Source organism: Schistocerca cancellata, chromosome 2 (genome assembly GCF_023864275.1).
Source record: "Schistocerca cancellata isolate TAMUIC-IGC-003103 chromosome 2, iqSchCanc2.1, whole genome shotgun sequence".
NCBI lineage: Eukaryota > Metazoa > Arthropoda > Insecta > Orthoptera > Acrididae > Schistocerca > Schistocerca cancellata.
Window position 1 is genome coordinate 565,144,525 of NC_064627.1, and position 10,149 is coordinate 565,154,673.

The 10,149-nt window shown below is 45.2% G+C and overlaps 1 non-coding gene across 1 annotated transcript; it reads right to left on the reverse strand.

Annotated features, from left to right (window-relative positions):
- Positions 1-6,030: 6,030 nt before the first annotated feature.
- On the reverse strand, positions 6,031-6,110 carry Trnas-cga (transfer RNA serine (anticodon CGA)). Its single transcript has one exon. It is a non-coding gene; the product is annotated as a tRNA-Ser (tRNA).
- Positions 6,111-10,149: the final 4,039 nt, after the last annotated feature.

Here is a 10,149-nt window from a genome sequence, read left to right on the forward strand (position 1 = left end):
AAAGCAACAACTTGCCAGCCGCGTACCCTCCAGCCAACTGACTCTCCGGGCCCCGATAAACCAACGACACACACACCTCGACCAAAGACCTTAGCTTGCGACATACGATCAAATCCATATCGCCAACTCAAGCCATTAGTGGCGGGAGCCAGTGGAGCCCCATGCCGCCAAGATTAAAGCCGGAACAGGAGTACAGTTGATATTTTTTACCTGTCTGTCATTTTTATTGTTTCCACTTTTTCATTTCTCTATGTAAACTGTACTTTTCAACACACGCTGTGTCAGTGCTTATTAGATATTCACCTGCTTCGCCACCTTGTGACAGCTGTGCTGCAAATGAGAGCCGCATAACCGTTAATATGTGATACTAAGAAGCTGGCACTGACGATGGCGAAACCTCACAGAAACATGTTTAGGTGTTAATGCAATATACGGTTGTATGATCATATCAGTCCTTAATACTCCCAGCTAGGTTGGATACGCCCACATAAGGCACGCGATCTCCACACGATGTGCTTACTTCATCGATTTCTTAGCCACTGGTGCCCCCAATACTTATCTTCTCACATTAAACACCTATCATCATTCCATAACCGCAATACCAGATCGGATACGTCTAGCATCTTGGCTGTACCTTTACATAACACAAAATCTTTCTCCGTGTCATTCTCCATCTCAGCCATACGACTATGGAACGCGCTCCCCTGTGATCTGCGTCTTATCCAGAACCACTCAACATTCAAGAGGGAACTCAAGACTTACATATTAGGGACGGTATAGCCACAATTGTTGTGCCCCTCTCATCTTTTTCTTTCTCCTCTCCATCATAGCTTCGAATTTTACCATTCTATTTCTCTTCCTCTAACCTATCTACCTCTTCTATATCTCTTTCACCCAATTCTATCGTCTTATGTCTCTACTTGATGAGAATAACTCACAAGCTGCAAGAATATAACGAGAAAATTCCCAACTAGCAATAGCACTGACATTCATAAAAGAAAAATATGTTTACTTTCATATACATAGTCATTATTATTATTATTATTATTATTATTGATTGTTATAATTATTTTTTGATTGTTATAATTATCATTGTACTACTTTTATAATCTCTATTTTTTTCTTTAACATTAATACTGTACAACATGTTATATGTCCTTAATGTTCTGTAGAAACTGAAATTTGTTGAATCTGAGTATGCCTGGTTAGGTGTAAGAGAGGGCCTGAAGGCCCTAATCTTGCCAGGTAAAATAAATGCATAAATAAATAAATAAAGAAGAAGAATTTGATACTGCTGGGGAACCATATTTCCATAAGTAAAGAATGTAATGAATTTTTCAGACCTGTAGTTCTGTTACAAATGTTTCCGGAAGAGAGATAGTGAAGTGTCGTGTAGGAACTTGTTGCTTTAAGCCTCTCTTTCCTAGATATCATCTTGTCGTAAGGGGCCTTCTGTTAAACCTATCTTTTGTTTTAACTATATGGACGAGTATCCTCCCTGAAGTGACAGGTATTAGTCGACTTAAAGGAGGGAAGTCGTGTGCACCATCTGTCTGTGACTAATGTAAACATTGTTCTTTATTATTAGAAAAGACATTAGGTAACGTGAAGCTGCTGTATAATTTATTTTTAATTATACTACTGGTTTCGGTCAGAGACTATATTTTCCAGTACAGTTTTTTATGAATAGCGTCAAATGTGTCTACAGGGTATTATGATGTCTTATTCACAGTACTCTTCCTACCATTAGGTGGTCTGCAGTCATTTGTGTGGTTCGAGTTGTGTTTTAGGTTACGTTAGTTTCATGTGTTTGTCTGCCTTATTGTACAGTACCGGCAACCTTGAATACGTATCATCGTGATTTACCTTCTTCCAAGCTCGGATTCACATATGTGTTTATTGCGCTGTTTGTCTCGTACAAGTGCTGTAGTACATTTACATTTTCTCTCTTCCATCGCTTGTCAGCGTGGAAGCCTAGTACTCGACGAGTGAAAAGGTGGATACGATATTCTGCTATGGCGTAGCACATGGACGTAGCCTGCGAGCCTGTGCGCCCTACGCTCAAAAATATCCTCAGCGCAGAATGCCATCTGATAACGTATTCGGCAGACTTTTCCGGCGTCTGAGGGACGCATGTACCCTTGCATCTCAGAAGACTGATAGTGGAAAGACCCACACAGTCCGCACACCTCACATGGAGGAGCCTGTTCAACGTTCGCTGAAAGAAACCCCTGAGACCGGTGTACACAATTAGTAGTATCTGGGGGGTACTCCATCAATTGCTGTACCCATACCATCTACAGCGCGTTCAGGCCCTAAGGCTACAGGATCGGCCGGCCGGAGTGGCCGAGCGGTTCTAGGCGCTACAGTCTGGAACCGCGCGACCGCTACGGTCGCAGGTTCGAATCCTGCCTCGGGCATGGATGTGTGTGATGTCCTTAGGTTAGTTAGGTTTAAGTAGTTCTAAGTTCTAGGGGACTGATGACCTTAGATGTTAAGTCCCATAGTGCACAGAGCCATTTGAACCTTTTTTGCTACAGGATCACCATGGCAGACGGCGGTTCTGTCAATGGCTGTTGCGGAAGCGTGCCGCAAATCCACTGTTCACGGCGAAGATTTTATTTACCTATGAGGCAGGGTTTACAAGAGATGGTGTTGTGAACTTCCATAGCCAGCGTGTATGGGCAGACGTAAACCCCAAGCAATCCAGGAAAGAGGGCATCAACACACATTCTAAATCAACGTATGGGCAAATGTACTTGGGGATAGATTAACGTCCGCAGCTCGTGGTCGTGGGGTAGCGTTCTCGCTTCCCACGCCCGGATTCCCGGGTTCGATTCCCGGCGGGCTCAGGGATTATCTCTCCCTCGTGATGACTGGGTGTTGTGTGCTGTCCTTAGGTTAGTTAGGTTTAAGTAGTTCTAAGTTCTAGGGGACTGATGACCATAGCTGTTAAGTCCCATAGTGCTCAGAGCCATTTGAACCATTTTGATAGATTAACAGGGACATATGTGCTATCACAAAGGTTAACTGGGGCGCGTTATCTGAACTTTCTCATTAACGTATTGCCTACCTTGCTGGAGGCTGTGCCACTGCAGCAACGAATACAAATGTGGTTCATGCATGACGGCACACCAGCACACTTTCATCACAATGTGCGCGAACATCTGACGCAGACATTTCAGGACAGCTGGATTGGTAAGGGCGGCCCACACCTTGGCCTGCTAGTTCCCCAGACCTAGATGACCTAGACTTTTGGTTACAGCGACTCTTGAAGCAATTGATCCACGCCACGGCAATCAACGATGTGCGGACCCTACAGGGTCGCGTCTTCAATGTGTGCCAGCAGGTACAACAACAACCGAGTATGTATTGTAACACGTAGAGCTGCTACACCCTTTTAAAGGGTGCATCATTCCTTAAGCCGGAGGGCAGAGGGGTGCAGGCCGTGAATGGACGCTACGTTCAACACGTCCTGCAAACAGGTGTTTATCGCAGAAAGTATGGATTTACGGACCCATGTTTATTGGACTTATCTCAAATATGTATTTCCGGACCCATGTTTACTGGACTTATTTTTCTCTTATCGATGAATACAACCACCTCTCAAAGTATTCGACACTTTTTTGAACATCCTCTATCTATATACATATTAAAACAAAAATGCGAAAATATAATATTTATATAAATATTTTGTTATACAAAGACAGATACATGTCAGTGCCATGTCAATCATACAACTGGTCGTACAATTAAAAACAAATTATGAAGCAGCTAAATACAAAAAAAAAGGTTCAAATGGCTCTGAGCACTATGGGACTTAGAACTACTTAAACCTAACTAACCTAAGGACATCACACACATCCATGCCCGAGGCAGGATTCGAACTTGCGACCGTAGCGGTCGAGCGGTTCCAGGCTGTAGCGCCTAGAACCACTCGGCCACACCGGCCGGCCATGCAGCAGCTCTACGTGTTACAATACATCTTTTATCAATGCTGGGGAACATAACTATTTTGTTAATATTATAAAAAATATAGCTGCTATTCACCATATAGCGGAGATGCTCACTCACAAATAGGCACAACAAAAAGACTTTGTTCTTTGTCAACGTATTTCAAGTGTTTGTAAATCGTATATTCCGAGGTGGAGATTGGGGGACCAGCCCGGCATTTCCCTAAACGAGCTTGAAGAACCGCCTAAATGTCACACTCAGGCTGGATGTTGGAGCAGGTCAATCTGATTCAGCTCGAAGCCACGCAAGCTGACTCGGTACACATGAAGCTATAATAGAAACTCAACAACGGAACACTGACTACGTTTATTGACTATATCTAGCCATTGGTATTCGTATCAAGAAGCCCGAAATACATTATTAATTGTCTCCTACTCTTGATTTACTATCTGGTGAAAATACTCCTGGCTTCCAGTGTTTTTCGTTTCATAGCAACCACCTACATAGTTTATAGCACGTATTGCTTTTGCTAATATTTTTATTTTTAAGCCATCACTCTTTCAGCTGGTTTCATGTTGTCCTCCATCTTTTCCCTTATTGTACTAATCTTTGCAATGCTATGTTATTTCTGTGACCCGTATACTCCATAATCTGTTTCGGATATTCTGGTCTTTGTCTTTTTGCCCTCATCTGCTCCTTCCAGATGCTCCACTAACCTGTCCCTAGCCCTGGTAAGAATATTCGTAGATTACTTTTCTCACCTTCTCTTTTCAACTTTTCTTCATATCGTTCTTTAACTGTCCACTTACTTTCTGTCATTTTCCTATAGCACCACACTTCAAACACTTCCAGTTCTCTGTTCTACGAATTTTCTATCATTCATCATGCACGTACACTCCTGCATATCTTTGACAGAGGAACTGAAACAGGTCAGGTGTTTCGGGACGTCATTTTGCACCAGTATGTCCGCCTTTTCAGGGGCGCAGTTGGTTACACCTTCCTCCTGATGGATGGTAACGCACGGCCCCACCGAGCTGCCATCGTGGAGGAGTACCCGGAATCAGAAGATACCAGGCGAATGGATTGACCTGCCTGTTCTCCAGACCTAAACCCCATCGAGCACGTCTGGGATGCTCTCGGTCGACGTATCATTACACGTCTTAAAACCTCTACGACACTCCAGGAGCTCCGACAGGCACTGGTGCAAGAATGGGAGGCTGTACCCCAGCAGCTGCTCGACCACCTGATCCAGAGTATGCCAACCCGTTGTGCGGCCTGTGTACTTGTGCATGGTGATCATATTGATGTCGGGGTATATGCGCAGGAAACAGTGGCGTTTTGTAGCACATGTGTTTCGGGACGGTTTTCTCGACTTATTACCAATACCGTGGACTTACGGATATGTGTCGTGTGTGTTCCCTATGTGCCTACGCTATTACGGATAGTTTTGTGTAGTGCCACGTTGTGTGGCACCACATTCTGCAATTATCCTTAATTTATAAGCATGAGTGTAGATAGCGGACCTGGTCTCTATTACAAGATGCCTCTATCTAATGTTACTTTGTTTCTATTTTATTGGAGCAATCCTCGCCAACGACACGCCAGGATTTGGCTCACCACTGAAGTAAAGAAAACAGCTGAACTTCAGGCGACAGTATACTGGACACCAGCTGTTTTTGTGTCACGCTTGGGCAGAGCAGTTCATAAGAGACAAGGATATTGTCAGGGAGGTGTGATAGGACCGTTCTTCTTCTTCTGACAGTTAGGATGAGCAACAACCTGCGATTGTGTGCTGATGACACTGTAGTGTACAAGAAAGTATCGTTGTTCTATTCACAGTAGGACACAGGATGACTTAGATAGAATTTTCATTTGGTGTTATTAATGGAAGCTTAAGTGTTGGAAGCTACGAGCTAATCCAGATCAGCGAGAAACACAGTCCTGCAACGTTCCAACACAGTAGGAGTGGCATCCGGTTTCATACAATCGTATCGAATAAATAGCTAGGCGTAGCTAGAATGAAATTTTCACTCTACAGCGGAGTGTGCGCTGATATGAAACTTCCTGGCAGATTAAAGCTGTGTGCCGGACCGAGACTCGAACTCGGGACCTTTGCCTTTCGCGGGCAAGTGCTCTACCAACTGAGCTACCCTAGCACGACTCACGCCCCCTCCTCACAGCTTTACTTCTGCCAGTACCTCGTCTCCTACCTTACAATCTTTACAGAAGCTCTCCTGAGAACCTTGCAGAACTACACTCCTGGAAATGGAAAAAAGAACACATTGACACCGGTGTGTCAGACCCACCATACTTGCTCCGGACACTGCGAGAGGGCTGTACAAGCAATGATCACACGCACGGCACAGCGGACACACCAGGAACCGCGGTGTTGGCCGTCGAATGGCGCTAGCTGCGCAGCATTTGTGCACCGCCGCCGTCAGTGTCAGCCAGTTTGCCGTGGCACACGGAGCTCCATCGCAGTCTTTAACACTGGTAGCATGCCGCGACAGCGTGGACGTGAACCGTATGTGCAGTTGACGGACTTTGAGCGAGGGCGTATAGTGGGCATGCGGGAGGCCGGGTGGACGTACCGCCGAATTGCTCAACACGTGGGGCGTGAGGTCTCCACAGTACATCGATGTTGTCGCCAGTGGTCGGCGGAAGGTGCACGTGCCCGTCGACCTGGGACCGGACAGCAGCGACGCACGGATGCACGCCAAGACCGTAGGATCCTACGCAGTGCCGTAGGGGACCGCACCGCCACTTCCCAGCAAATTAGGGACACTGTTGCTCCTGGGGTATCGGCGAGGACCATTCGCAACCGTCTCCATGAAGCCGGGCTTCGGTCCCGCACACCGTTAGGCCGTCTTCCGCTCACGCCCCAACATCGTGCAGCCCGCCTCCAGTGGTGTCGTGACAGGCGCGAATGGAGGGACGAATGGAGACGTGTCGTCTTCAGCGATGAGAGTCGCTTCTGCCTTGGTGCCAATGATGGTCGTATGCGTGTTTGGCGCCGTGCAGGTGAGCGCCACAATCAGGACTGCATACGACCGAGGCACACAGGGCCAACACCCGGCATCATGGTGTGGGGAGCGATCTCCTACACTGGCCGTACACCACTGGTGATCGTCGAGGGGACACTGAATAGTGCACGGTACATCCAAACCGTCATCGAACCCATCGTTCTACCATTCCTAGACCGGCAAGGGAACTTGCTGTTCCAACAGGACAATGGACGTCCGCATGTATCCCGTGCCACCCAACGTGCTCTAGAAGGTGTAAGTCAACTACCCTGGCCAGCAAGATCTCCGGATCTGTCCCCCATTGAGCATGTTTGGGACTGGATGAGGCGTCGTCTCACGCGGTCTGCACGTCCAGCACGAACGCTGGTCCAACTGAGGCGCCAGGTGGAAATGGCATGGCAAGCCGTTCCACAGGACTACATCCAGCATCTCTACGATCGTCTCCATGGGAGAATAGCAGCCTGCATTGCTGCGAAAGGTGGATATACACTGTACTAGTGCCGACATTGTGCATGCTCTGTTGCCTGTGTCTATGTGCCTGTGGTTCTGTCAGTGTGATCATGTGATGTATCTGACCCCAGGAATGTGTCAATAAAGTTTCCCCTTCCTGGGACAATGAATTCACGGTGTTCTTATTTCAATTTCCAAGAGTGTAGCATTCCTGAAAGAAAGGATATTGCGGAGACATGGCTTAGCCGCAGCCTGGGGGATGTTTCCAGAATGAGATTTTCACTCTGCAGCGGAGTGTGCGCTGATATAAAACTTCCTGGCAGTTTAAAACTATGTGCCGGACCGAGACTCGAACTCGGGACCTTTGCCTTTCGCGGGCAAGTGCTCTACCAACTGAGCTACCCTAGCACGACTCACGCCCCCTCCTCACAGCTTTACTTTTGCCAGTACCTCGTCTCCTACCTTACAAACTTTACAGAAGCTCTCCTGCGAACCCCGAGTCTCGGTCCCGCACACAGTTTTAATGTGCCGGGAAGTTTCAGCTAGGCGTAGCGTTCGAAATGGATATGAAATGGAACGAGCATGTAGGGTCGGTTGTAGGGATGATAAAGAATGGACTTGAGGTTACTGGGAGAACTGCAGGAAAATGTTGCTCATCTATAAAGAAGACTGCATACAAAACACTTGTGCAACCAACTGTTGAGTAATGATCGAGTGTTTGGGATCCCCACCGGACCAGATTAAAGAAAGACATTGAAGCAATTAAGAGGCGTGTCTCTAGATTTGTTACCGGTAGGATTGATCAGTATGCAAGTACTACAGAAATGCTCCGTTGACCAAAATATGACTCCATGGAGGGAAGCAGAAGTTATTTCTGCGAAACACTGCTGAGAAAGTTTAAAGAACCGGTATTTGCGACAGACGGTACAGTTGTCGTATTGTCAACAATACAACCACAAAGACATGAGATGTAATGGTTCGTGAGGAAGCTTAGGGTGCATCTATTAATAACGTGAGGGGTTTTGTCTAAAATTTAGACCCTCCTCCTCGCTTCGGAGATTTGGTGAGATATGGTGGGACCCGCCATACCCCTCATGTGACGTTCACCTCGTAGCCGAATAAAAATACGTAAAAATGAATTTTTAAACATTTCTTTTAAACATTGCTTGAAACGCTTTAATAAAATCATGTTTTATTTATAAAGTATATGAAATGGTGTTTTTAACACGTGATTAAAACACTTTATTTTTAAACATGCCAACCCGGAGTAGTATCCGGACGGAGAGACGGGCAAAGGCTCCACGAAAATAGAATTAACTATTTTGACGGATCTTTAAAAAATTGACCTTTTATTGATTTATTACATACATTAAATGCCATTGGACCTTTACTTACTCTACACATGAAAGACAACGTTGTTTGTACCTTCATTCGAACCGCTTGATTTTTTAGCTTTTCTACCTCCTGATTTATATACTTACTAAGAGAATTCTTGTCGGTGAACTTCATCTTAGCTTCTTTCCCCAAACGATTAAGTTCTTGCTCACACGCGTGTTTCGACTTGTCGTCATGCCACTTAACAATGGCACTGGGAAAGATTTTATACAGAATCATGTTGAACACAATAACGTCGGATTTATATGCATTGCGGAGTATCATGACTGACTCAATGACTGACGCACAATGATTTCGACCGGCGCGGCAGAGAACTCCCCAAATGAAATGTAACACTTGCGCGGAAATCTTTTTCAGTTCAGTTCAGAGAAGCCATAGAGATTCATGGGCACTTAAATTATGCCTGCTTTAGTATTGCCTGCGCTCAGGATTAATTGTTGTTGTTGTTGTTGTTGTATTCAGTCCTGAGACTGTTTTGATGCAACTCTCCATGCTACTCTATCCTGTGTAAGCTTCTTCATCCCCCAATACTTACTGCAACCTACATCCTTCTGAATCTGCTTAGTGTATTCATCTCTTGGTCTCCCTCTACGAGTTTTACCCTCCACGCTGCCCTCCAACGCTAAATTTGTGATCCCTTGATGCCTCAGAACATGTCCTACCAACCGGTCTTGTCAAGTTGTGCCACAAACTCCTTTTCTCCCCAATTCTATTCAATACCTCCTCATTAGTTACGTGATCTACCCATCTAATCTTCAGCATTCTTCTGTAGCACCACATTTCAAAAGCTTCTATTCTCTTCTTGTCCAAACTATTTATCGTCCAAGTTTCACTTTCATACATGGCTACACTCCATACAAATACTTTTAGAAACGACTTCTTGACACTTAAATCTATATTCGATGTTAACAAATTTCTCTTCTTCAGAAACGCTTTCCTTGCCATTGCCAGTCTACATTTTATATCCTCTCTGCTTCGACCATCATCAGTTATTTTGCTCCCCAAATAGCAAAGCTCCTTTATTACTTTAGTGTCTCATTTGCTAATCTAATTCCCTCAGCATCACCCGACTTAATTCTACTACGTTCCATTATCCTCGTTTTGCTTTTGTTGATATTCATCTTATATCCTCCTTTCAAGACACTGTCCATTCCGTTCAACTGCTCTTCCAAGTCCTTTGCTGTCTCTGACAGAATTACAATGTCATCGGCGAACCTCAACATTTTTATTTCTTCTCCATGGATTTTAATACCTACTCTGATTTTTTCTTTTGTTTCCTTTACTGCTTGTTCAATATACAGATTGAATAACATGGGGGACAGGCTAC